This window comes from Temnothorax americanus, unplaced genomic scaffold (assembly GCF_048541705.1).
Source record: "Temnothorax americanus isolate GAGA-0224 unplaced genomic scaffold, ASM4854170v1 Scaffold1, whole genome shotgun sequence".
Classification (NCBI taxonomy): domain Eukaryota; kingdom Metazoa; phylum Arthropoda; class Insecta; order Hymenoptera; family Formicidae; genus Temnothorax; species Temnothorax americanus.
Window position 1 is genome coordinate 6,038,686 of NW_027509230.1, and position 12,940 is coordinate 6,051,625.

General features: G+C 36.7%; 1 protein-coding gene across 10 annotated transcripts in view; it reads left to right on the forward strand.

Moving 5' to 3' along the window:
* The window catches only part of Rbp6 (RNA-binding protein 6), a 634,317-nt gene that overhangs the window by 87,399 nt on the left and 533,978 nt on the right, over nt 1-12,940 (forward strand). The window lies entirely within an intron of this gene.

Sequence of the window (12,940 nt, forward strand, 5' to 3'; positions counted from 1 at the left end):
CATATCTGATCACGCGAAACGGCAGCGTGCATCCAAACGCGTTTTGTCAGTCTTTCTTGTCGTCGGTCTGCCTAAATTGAGCCTTTTGAGCGACGCGTTTTGAAATAATTGCGTGCGTTGAGTACGTAAAAGTTTTTGACGCATTAATTCATTTTTATTTTATTTTAGACCTATTAAATTTGACCATAGCAGAAATTCAGGGTAAATTTTACGATATTGAAGTTATATAGTATAAATTGCAATTGTATATAATCCTTTGATTGGTTTAATACGGCGTGTCAGAGTGTCAAATTATTAAAAGCTCATAATTTGTTCAGATTTTTTCGCGAAACTATATTATTGCGCTGGAAACAAGGGTTTGGTAACAATTGCGCACAGCGACAAGCAGAGAAAGCCATATGCCAATCAAAATTGCTAACAGATTTTAATGGATTAAAATTGGAAACGAATAAATTTAAATAAAATCTCGGACAAATGATGAATATAGCTTCAGACTCATACATACACAAACATAACCAAATTACGTAGTTGGCTAGTTGTTGAATAAAATGTAAAATACCTAATTAGATTCAGTAATTTATCTGTTAAACTATATTTTTTATTTAATTATTACAACAATGATTGTATTACAATATGTAACGCTTCAGTACTTCAACTTTTGAAGTTGGTATTTTATTGTTACAATATGTTTATAGTTATGAAATTGGAGAGAATAAATTTTTAATAGAGACATACATAAAAATAAAATCACATACTGTATATATGTGTGTATGTATGTGTGCGCGCGCGATATCGTGAAATAAAGAATCGTGTGTCAATAATGAACAAAGAATTTGCCGCCCACGCGTACTGTGTTGCTCCTCGGCTCTTGGAAAACAAACGCGAGGCGCACATCGAGAACGCGGCTCGGATGCGCCATGTTGACCTCGAGGGAAACGTGACGCACTCGGCAGCTATTATAGCGCGATGAACCGCGGAGCTGCTGCGGGAGTACCGCACTAAATAACTCGTTACAGCGGCGAATCAAAGGAGTGCGCGGGTGTTTTCGCAGCGATCATCTTCCTGATCTTGCTCAGTCACTACGTTTCCTTCGGCGAATTAGTCTTCGTCAGAATGCAGTGGAGCAAATATGACCATTGCTCTTCGTTCATGAGCCGTTTCCCACGCAATTCATTTTCGGATATTTGTATTGCCGTTTTCTTTTCGATCGAAATCTAGAATTGTTACATATATCGATAAAGAAAAAAATTAAGCATACTTTTACGGCGAAATATGTATATTATTAGGTTGTTGAATGTGAAATGTCGACATTATATCTGATATCAACAATCTTCGAATTTCCAGGGCCTTCGATATAAAATTAATATTTAATTTAGGGGGAATTAAATGTATTTTATTGAAATATATATAATATGTGCATTCTTTGCATTTTGCCAATGAGAAATTAATTTTATAATTCTATTTGATAAAATCCGAGGAATTTCTGAGCTAAAGCGAATTAAATAATTTTTCTATGGAGAAATCTGTACCATTGCACAAACTCCATGTTTCGAATTATTTTATAAATTATTATATAAAATTAAAATTTGTAATTTTTACATATTTTTGTACACTTTATCCGACAAAAGAAGAATTACAAGGAGATATAATAGAGGATTAATTAAAAAATTATGTTACATTAGAAACATTCAGTTGTCGTAACATGTCGCCGTCTTTTTCTAATAATTTTTTTTTTAACTAATAAGCAAATAATTTTTTAATCTCTGGTTAAAAAATTTTGCTAGGTATTAAATATCTCTTTCTCTTTTTCATCCTCCCGAAATTGTAGAATAAGTTGGATTTTATCGAGTAGAGCACAGCATTATTCTTAAATATTAAATACTGACTTGAGCGGATTGAAAGCAAAGTACAGACGCATTGACAACGCGTTACATTGGCGAGATCGATAAATTAACTTAATGGCTCGAGTTATGAGAGTGTAGTCATTCGAATACGAGTTCGATGTCGACCTAAAGAACAGCGCGAGCGTACTTAGGTACGTATCTTATTCAGAAAGCATCGTAACTTGCCGCGGAACATCCATTAAATTATGGTTGCCGCAGATGTTGCATGCCCAGGTCATAATTCTCGTTCGAATAACGACTATTTCTATCTCTGTAGCGAAAGGTGAGTTTAAATAACAAGTCTTATATATAATATAATAATAACACGATTACACGATACGTATAAGTTGCCATTTCAGATTTACCGCACCTTCTTTCGAAATGCCATTCATTAATTGATTTTAAATGACCTCTCCTTTAATGGGATTTTAACCCGTTGTGGTCACATGGGGTCCAGTGGACCCCAGGCTTTTTTTTTTAAGTATACTATTTTGAGAGTAAAACGCAAGAAGTTTTTTTGCGCTATCTCAAAAAATTTTGATGAATATTTTTGTGAAAAAAGTCAAATTTCTCGAACAAAATTTTTTTTTCAACATAAAAAAACTTAAAAAATTATTGGATTATAAAGAGGAAGTCACACACACACATAAACTAAATTCTAGTTCAAGGTTTGAGTCGATACATCAAAAAGAACGCAAATGGCAACTGTTGTGGGGTCCATTGGACCCCGTGTGACCACTACGTTATTTTTAGGAGGTGTGATCACACAACGGGTTAAAAAGGTTACATTTTCCAAGATATTTGATGTCAAACTGACAAAATTACCTAATCAAATTTTTGCTAAAAAATGAATTTTAAAGATCTTTGGATGAAAGCAAGTGCGGAAATTTAATCTGATGATAAAAGTAACAATAATATAATCACATTAACGTGAAAATAATAAATTAGGAAACGTAACGCGCGGTATATATTAAATTAAATGAATATGAATTTTCAATATGCATGGCTTCTCTGTGAGCCTGTCAGTTGATTTAACGTCCTTATGTAAGTTAGGTAGTATCTAGCGTTGATTAGCATTGCAATTGACATTATCGATTCCATACTTGTTCAATTCAGCTGCCGTTCTGTCGTTTACGTTTCCCATGCATTTGCCGCATTTGTTCGACGCGGATTCGCGCGGCGGCATTTACGAATCAGAGCTTCGCAAAAGCAAATTCTCCGTAAATCAGCGTTTGCGTGGCTGATCGACCGCGCGTGCAAACGTATCGCGGTCCGCGCGTTGGAATTGTTTTCAGCGACAATAACATTCTCGATTATTTATTCACCGCTGGAAAATGAATCGGCGCAATCCGTCGAATTTTATCTTTCCGGATGAGCAATGAGATTAAATCGCGCTTTGCGCGTTTTCGCCGCCGCTATTCGCCATTGTTTAACATACTGGGCGATCGCGCGCTACATATGACAATCGATAGTCGCTCTGTATGATTAATACTCTGTGATTAATATGTTCATCTCTTGTTAAATATATAATAATCGCGATATTGTCTCTGACAATAGTTTCGGAAAAAAGATGCTCCGGCATTAAAAAAAACTGATTATAAATAATTATTATATTAGACAATATTAATGCTATATAATAATAATTCAGTGACGCGATATTTTATCGACTTTTTTTGCTATTATAATAGCAAAGTTAACTTTGGTGACTTATTATTAATTAATATCATTGATTACATTTTCGAACGTTTTATTTTTCAAGAAATATGATCGACATACTTTTTTCGGCGACGAACCTGAACACTGCAAAGGAAGAGCCGTATTGCGATCGATGCATGGCAATTACACGGTACACGGCTCTTGCAATAATTTCCATTTTTTGAGCGGATAATCTATATTCGATAACCACGCGAGTTCCAATCCGTTCCGATATCGTAATGCCGATGACTTTTCGCTTGAGGTGATATCGATCCGGCCAGGTACTAACGCGTTTCTTGGAACTGTACGACGTTGGTATGCTCGAGAAATTCTAGTAAGATAGGAAAAGGTATATTGGCTTGGCGTACAGAATTGTATTGTAAAGCATGATTTTCAAGATATTCTGGTTTTAGTAACAAACATCGTAACACAATGGAGAAAATTATTTAATTTAAAATTTATTGTTTGACATATGTCGTGCAAATGATAAAATGATTGGATAGTCCATTATTATATGTATACAAGATGCAGTTTATATTGAAAGCATTTTTTTATTTATTTTATTTTTGATATTAAATATGTAAAAATTATATGTCAAATCATACTTTTGTTAAACCAGAACTCATATATGTTTTCAAAATTATTGTATTCTTTGAGCTATTATTTTACATAATTTCTAATTTTTATGATTTGTATACAAAAATATTTAATCACATTATTGCATCTAGAATAGTTAAATCACATTCGTTCTATGCGGCTATAGAAATATTTTATCTCCGTGGATATACTCTTTTTTATCCTCGCAGTTAATTCTTATCGGCAAGTTATTGAGGGCTCGCGGCTCACAGCACGACGTAAAGTGGTGAAGCGATAAAAATTCGACCCGCGTTGCATAGAGATCGGCAGCGGCGGTAGAAGGAGAAAAAACACACCCCGCAGTGATTCTCTTCTGCCGCGGCGGCGTCATTTACGACGTTTAAAAACTCGTTAAAAACTTGCCCGATGCGAGCATAGATCCGTCAGCGTTTAAAAGGCAGCCACCCCTTCCCGTCCGTATCGGGATTATGAAAGTTTGATAAGGCGATAAATAATTATCCGCGAGCCCATCGCGAGCTCCGACGTAACTTTTGAATTACTCCAACAGTTTCGTGCCGCCTTTTCCCCACCCTGTCGTGGGCCCCTTCTTTCACATCCTTCCGTATCCTATCCATTCCTCTTTCTCCCATTTACTATCACCTTTACCTCTTTTCCTCCCTTTCCGCCCTTTGTTCGCTCTCTGCTGCTCTTCTCCACTATTTCATTCGCTTCTTTTTCTTCGATCTCACCGTCAAACTTTTGAACCCCAGCACTTCCACTAGATCGTACGGAGTCAGAACGGAGGACACAAGGATGGTAGAACTCGTTGCGCCATACGTCCCATGTCGACGTCGGCGATATTCGCTGTCGTATCCGTACCGCACCTCGTCCTTTCGAGTTTTACGGGCCGATATCGAGCTTCGTGACCGGGAACCTGAGTCGGGTCGCGTGGATTTTCGGTTCCTTTCAGAGGGGAACGACCCGGCTTCGATTGGTATCCGGCTGCCGTCATTCGGTGCTTACATACGATGATCGTACGTTCTGAATTCTGAATTTTTTGGAAAAACGTCTGGCATTTAAATGGTTTCGAAACGGTTTCTTTTTGCAGGCAGACTGGAAGTTCAGAAACGTCATAAGCATATTTTCCATTTTTGCTTTTTTTATAATAACTCTAAAACTCAACAATATTGTGTGATTTATCGTGACAGTAAAACATTTTTCTAGCGCATGTATAAGTAGATGTAAAACTTGGATTGATGTATTTTATATGTTATAAAAGTTCACAGAAGATTGATTGTTGTTGTGTTCTAAGTATGATATAGTTATTAAAAACAATAAAAAGATAGATCGCTACAGCCGTCTCTATATATAATGTTCCATTTTAAAAACTGCTCTATAACAATATTATATTGAGTAAATAATATCAAAATATTGTTGTAATTCAATTTCTAATAAGTTATTAATTGTGAAAATATTGAATCAATTTGAGTGCAATTATTATCATTTTTGTGGTCCATCGAAGCACATGTTTCGAGATTATAGCTTTCCGCCGTTCAGATGGACGCTGGTAATAATAATGCAGACATCTTAAGGCAACGATCCTCCAGCCAGGATATGTCAGAGGACCGGCTGGGAGAGGATAAATCGTTGCATCGGTAATGGCGGCCATTGTGGGTGGATGCGAGTCGTCGTTCTCGTGTTCGTCCTATCGTTCGCCATTCGGCGCGTATTTTGGGGTCCGCTATCGGTCGGCGCAGGGTAGTAGTAGGTAACTCCCGGATTATGCAGAACTGCGAGCGATGGAAAGGGGTGAACGGATCCCGTATGCACTTGTACATACATGTGCATGCAGGCGTGTGAGGAGTATGAGATGTGGGACGATCAGTGACGGAGACGAAAGCTCCGATTTTGAAAGAGCCTGGGAGATTTGTAAATTTGTCTGCGTGGTGAGAGATAGGTTGCCGTTTCTATTAATCGTTTTTGCAATAATCCTCGAGTATGCGTGATCAACAAATTAATCTTACTTATTGAATATATTTTTTAGATACACCTTACAGTGTTTCCTGAAAATAATTTGTGTATATGTTATCACGATCACGCACATTTTTTTTATATAAGTTAGAAGAAGAAATTATTCTCTGCAGAAAAATCTTCAATTTTACTGAACTTTTTGTAGTATATAAATAATAGATGAGAGATAACACACATATTTTTATTAGTTCTTTTTTGTGATTACTAAAAATTTTTTTAAATATAATTTTAATATTTATATTCTATCATGTCTTGAGCACAACGAAAAGTTACGATAGTTTATCCGTATAATCGCAGTTAGACATCACAGTGCCACTTGCCGCAGCGAGGAGACCCGCTATATGACAGAGTCGCCGTCGCGGAGCTTCGGGCACGAGGGACAATTTATATGCTAATTTATATGCGCTTAATAACGATGTCCGACGGTGCTTACCGACACGCCCTGCGGGCGGTGCCTGGCGATTAAATCGATTCGAACGGCGCCGCTATATAGGCGATTCAGTTGTCATTGCCCCAATTATCCATCTTGCATTCACGGCGAGTTTGTTTCGGTTCTTTCGGAGAGTCAATTGCAACGACAGCTTTCGTCGTTTGCTTGTCCCATCAACGATTCCTTTCCATCTCTATATCGCAGTCCTTGTTACGTGCGAATTCGTGCAATTGTCCAATTTACACCATACAATATACATCTCGGGGATGTTTAAATTATATTTAATTACAAGGTATGGTGAATTTATTATGTTTGGACATATATGTTTAATATGTTATATAAATACATATATTATTAAAATATAGATAATCGCGAAAAGATTTTTTTAAATACAAATATTTATTCTTTAAATAATTCTAACTTTCGATTTGTTTTTAATAAAAATTCAACATAAATTATAATTATCATATTTAATTCTAAGCATTAAGAATTGTCCACTTAAATTCGAGATAAAAAGAATAAGATTGAAGTATTAGTTTAATAGTTTTTCAAGCTTGGAATTTTGCGAGGCAAAGTTAGAACTTTGGTATCGGACTTAGAGGATCGAGAATCATAATTTATATCGCACGCGCTAACGGAATACCCAACAGCTGCAGATTCCGGATATATATGGACCGTCGGACTGTTACCAGGACATAGTTTCATCAAGAGGTTTTCATAATGAATGCCGCATACTGGGAGACACCGCTCTTCGAGAAGTTATGAAAGTTTAACACGTCAGAACTCGAGCTCTGACTGAATAGTAACACGTTTAACTCCTCCCCTCTGTCGCCTTCTCGTTGTAACCTTTTTTCTTTCCTGAAAATGCATTCTTGAGCTATTGGAGTATATTTATACTCCTACGGGTTTAATATTAGAATATATACTATTTAATTTATTAAACCATTTATTTCAATATATACATTTAATTTCGCGTGATTACGAGATAATCTGATGCGACTTTGCGTTTTTGTAATTAATATTTTGACATCCGCGTGTAATGAATATATATTCGACGTAAATTGTACACACAATAATTTTGATTTTTAAAAAAGATTACAGTCTAATGTTACGTATCTTAGTTATATTTTTATAAGATATATATACGCACGTTTATCCTTAAGCAAGCTATTCGTAGAAATGAATAATGATGTTTAAATAATTTTGCTTTTTTTCTCTATCCGTCCCTCTTTCTCATTGCTTTCCCAGTCTGCCTGACGAATAAGCGGATCAAAAGCATCCTTTGACTGCGGCACTCGCGCGTCTCCTCTCGTCGCTCTCGCCAGTTTATTAACTATACAGACGAGAAGGCGAAGGGCTTCGTACTCGGAAGTGACGAAAGTATAGCCGTTAACCTTCTATCGATTTCCTATCTCGTCGACGAGACCGGTCCTGACCTCGGGGCACGCAACACCCCGACGCCGATTTATTTAACCGGTGCACGTTCGCGCGGTGTAAAATGTTTCCGCGCGGAACACACGGAATATCCGCGATAACCATTTCTTCTTGCGTTTACGCAAGGGAATCGCGGTTAGAGTTTAGTATTTTCGGGGATTTTTGTTCACGCCAATCCACTTTCCCGCGTTTAGGTTTAGCTGCCAGTTTGGCTTGAAATGTATTTGGAATAAATGTTTATTCTGCATCTGCTGCTGCGATTTCTGAGAAAGACCATGCGTTCTGTAGTTAAAATTTAAAAATATGGCATTTTCCATATATTATTTTTCAAATGAATGAATAGATAGATAAATGCCTGAAAGAGAAGATTACTGATTATGATTATCTGAGATGTAAATTTAGCTGAGCGATACTTCGTAAGTAAGTGATCTTGACTCGCGTCTTTATTAAAATAAGCTTCCCGACTTTTATTAATACGGAAATTTATTTAGAACTTTAATATGCTTGCTTCTTAATACAATAATCGTGAAATGAAAATGGGAGAAATAGTATTTTTTTCCAAGATTATAAGTAATCTTAAAGCGATACTAAAACTTTTACGCAGTATACTTTATAAATGTTTCTTTTAATCGTTCTTTCCAATATTTTCGGCTACTTATAATTTACTCATATAACTTGTAATACCATACATATAGGAAAAAAGAGATCTAAACATATAAAATTATAGTATTCTTTTATCTATATTTGTTCCTCGTTTAGATTCAGTGAATAATAAAATTTGGAGAAAAAAAAATTTATGAGATAACGTGTCATCAACGGAGAATTGCAATATCGTGCACCTCCACCGGTATACTCGAACTGTTCGTGTTCCGTGCAGTATACACAGACGATTCTCGCGTTCAAAGAATGCTGAGGATGTTTGCCGAGCCGAGGCTGAGCGCGAGCAAACGGTGTACCTAATCCATCGGCCGTGAGACCTTGCCCGTCTAGGCACTCGTATATGTACGTAAATACAACCGAGGACGCAGATAATACACGGTGTTCGAGTGCACGCGAGAAAACTGGCCGTGGGTAACCGAGAGAGTGTGATGAACCCTGGACGAGGAGAGCGTATAGTACGCGCAGATTTCTCACTGAATCAAAGTCGCGGAAATCCGACCGTTCGTATTTTTTTCACGTGATATATTATTCTATTAGAGATTAATTCGAGATGTACAAGTGTAATATAAGCAAATTTATATTGCGATTTTTGATATTTCTTTTATCATGCTTTATTATGTCTTTTTATAATGGCGCCTTTGAAGACCTATTTGAAGATAAATCAATTGTGTTGAGTAAAAACTTCTCATTTTTAGGATAGCAAGCAATTTGGTATGAAAGATTTAATAAAAGGAGGAAATGTGTAGAGACCATCACTTGAAACTGAAAAACTAAATCTTGTTCGTTTGTATATATATATATATTTGCCAAATTTAATTTAAACATTTTTTTAATTTTTAAAAAGTACTGATTTTTGAAAACAAAATCGATACCTTCGGATTAAGATAACTGTTCTCCTTCTCATTTTGGCGTCTACTGTGGATTTTAGCTATGGATTGTTTCATTAATTTAATGTTAAACTTTATAAATGAAAATTTGTCCGAAATAGCACTTCTATCAGAGGCGATATCGGTTTTTTTGCGATTGTGGGATAATAATATCTATCTTTGTTCCTTAAATTCGAATAGAAAATATAAGTTTATTAACTGACAAAAATAAACGCTGTTATCGAAATGATAAGCGCATTACGATATCGCGTAACTATGCGAACACATTCGGCCTCACAGATAACATTTCAACGTTGATACGAGTATAGATTTCGTCACGTACAAGAACAAAATGGTCAACAATGGTTTCTGGAACTTGCTTGTCAAGAAAGACATGCTGGTAGGTTATCACATCGGGATCATCGTAGGTCTCGACCGAGTTGAGTTGCTTGTTTCTGTAGTTTCATTCTCTCTGTACATTGCCTTCGCGAAAAGACCAAGATTGCCATGCTTAATTTTGAGTATACACAAGCTCCTCTTCTTTTATATATATGTATATATGTATATATAAAAAATTTATCTCTACACTTGAGATAGATGCTAATGGTAGATGAATAGGTTTAAAGCAGTTGATTGAAACTATAGCTTTTGTTATTTTTATACAGATTTGTATCTATAGTTTTATTTAACGTCGCTTATCTCTATCTGTTTATTCCGCTTAATCGTTTACCGCAGTTTCATTGTTAGTACTTCTTTTGTTTTCTTTTTGCTCGAGTACTCGTTACTCTCTTTTCGTTCTGCCTCATCTTATTTTCATCTTCTTACGCTCACTTCCCATTTCGATGAAGTTGCGCAAGAGACGTACGTATTATTCGAGTTAGAATAAGCGTCCTCGACAGCCGTTTGTCGGGTATCTCCCCATGCATTCGTTCGAAGCGTATGATGCAACGTGTATGCAACGCGATGTAACGCGTAGCGCCGTAACGCACCAATCCGCCAGAATCCGCCTCCGTAATCTCGTCTGTCTCGCGCCGGCGAGTTCCGCCGCGCGCGAATAGCGTTTGCCGGATAGAGGATAAATAGCACTTTGGAGTACGATACATTTCCATTGTCGTTGCGGCGCTGTAGATTGAAACGACTTGGCGGTTCGTGAGTTATACGCCGACGTCGGGAATCGGCCGGGCCGGGCGCCTCGGGGTCCGATCGCGGTGCCGTCCGATTACAATGTAAATGATTGATTATGCTTACGCGACGATGACAGTCGATAAATCTCGAGGAAGAGCGTACAATGTGCTGCGGCGCGTGCGCCCCGGAGGGTCGCGGAGGTCGAAACGGAGTAAACCGTAAGGGATAAGGGCAAAGAGACGGAAAGATGTTTTATTAATATCGCGCATGATAGGCTGAGGAGTTTCCAAACTTAAATAGGCAGTTGGATATGAAATTGGAGCAACCATATACTCTGCATTAGATATATTCTGTCATTTCGTTATACCTGTAATGCAAGGAACAATAAGATAATTAAAGCACTAAAACACAGTAGACAGAATAGTTATATTAGAAATTATATTTGATATATTATTCATTTATTTATGACCTTTTGCATTTTGCTCGTTATTAATCATGGAATTGCCGGATTGGTGTATGCATGTTATCTGATAGACCTTGATATATAACGCCAGTCTGTATGGTCTAATTTACTATGTCATATCAGTCGAACACGCGATTTTTGATAGCCATTTTGTAACCATTATCTTATCGTTCATTAACAAGGCTCTATAATATATCTTATATTTATGGCGATTACGTATTCGAAATTTGAAACACTGTAAATTGAAATTATTTGGAAAACTGTTAAGTCGTTATTCGTTGCTCATTGTCGTAATCAAAGAATGCAAAGCAAGAATTTGAAGAGACATAAAGATGTAGACGCTTTTCGTTGTCTTAATAAAATATAGTATATTCATTACTCGAACTTCCGGTGTACGATATTTTATATCTTATTCTTGTATTTTATTGCGTCTCTTCTAATCTTATAAATAGAAAGTTTGGATCTTTGATATCATATTGTGAAAAAGCCGATCGTAAATTCCCAATAACGTCAGCACGATATCAGGCATTGAGGCGGCGCACAAACATAAATTGTGATTCTATGTAACGGAGTTGATTACCATTTCTCACACGTTTTACCTCATGTCTACAGAGTGGTTATTACGCGGATTATAATTTTTATAAACGTCGGCGTTTGCTTTCTTCTCTATTCGTCAGTATGTAAGTTAGAATATTCGTGATTGTTATCGTCTCGTATGCGAACACATTTCTACGAATGATCACGTTAGTGAGCTCTCTGTAAGGTTGTAAACCTAGCCCGGTTTAACTTTCAACGGTGTCGGTGTTCCAATCACCTCCAGGCAAGACGTAAAGCCCGTCGTATATTTTATCGCGAAACCTTCTGCATTTTCCACTCTACGCGTTACCAGTCGTTATAATTATTCGCGGTACGCTCCGTACAATATCTTCGGCGTGTCAGACTTCTGAAACACAATATTACGTTAAAAGCCAAACTATCCGGTTTCCCGACGCGAACCTCGCGCACTCCGCGAAATCCAAGTCGAATCTATTATTCCCACCGCGTTATTCCAGTAATTGCACGAAGAGATTAAACTCGAGCCAGCGGTCGAAACGGCTCGCGAACAGGTCAGAAAAGCAAAGAACGGAGGTATGGTATAATAAGAGCGCCCTGCTATTTTAGCTGCGTGGAAGTTAAATTGCGGGGTGCATCATCACTCCGACCACATTTTCTCGAATGCCGACGTGTAGTCATGTCCATAGTTGATAAACCTAAAGAATTCACGCGTATATGACATTTAATGCAAATGTACATATGACTATATTAACATATATTACATTCTCTGGGCGTCATTGGCGCATAAATAGAATTTTTTGTTATTTCATGCTGCTATAAAAACCGCTTAATTTGTTTAAAAGAAGAACATTGTAGTAAATATATCAATTTGCTATACTGATTATAGTATCTAATATAATATTACACAGAATTTAGATCCGTAGTAACTCTCTGAATAAGTAATACAGTATATATCACTTATTTTTTCAAATAAATAATAATCTATTAATTACAGTAATACTGCGACGCACAGAGTTACATTTAATTGGTTAATTTCAAATTTAGTTCTTTATCCTTTTCCAAATATGAAAATATTGGCGCTGTAATTATTTTTAACATTTGATAATTTATTAAACAATTAGTCCAGCTTGTTTTTCTGTTAGTCGCTTATGAAAAGAGATCGATCAATAAGAATTGGATGATCGATTTCAATGCAGAAGGACTTGGATAATAGAAGTGGTGC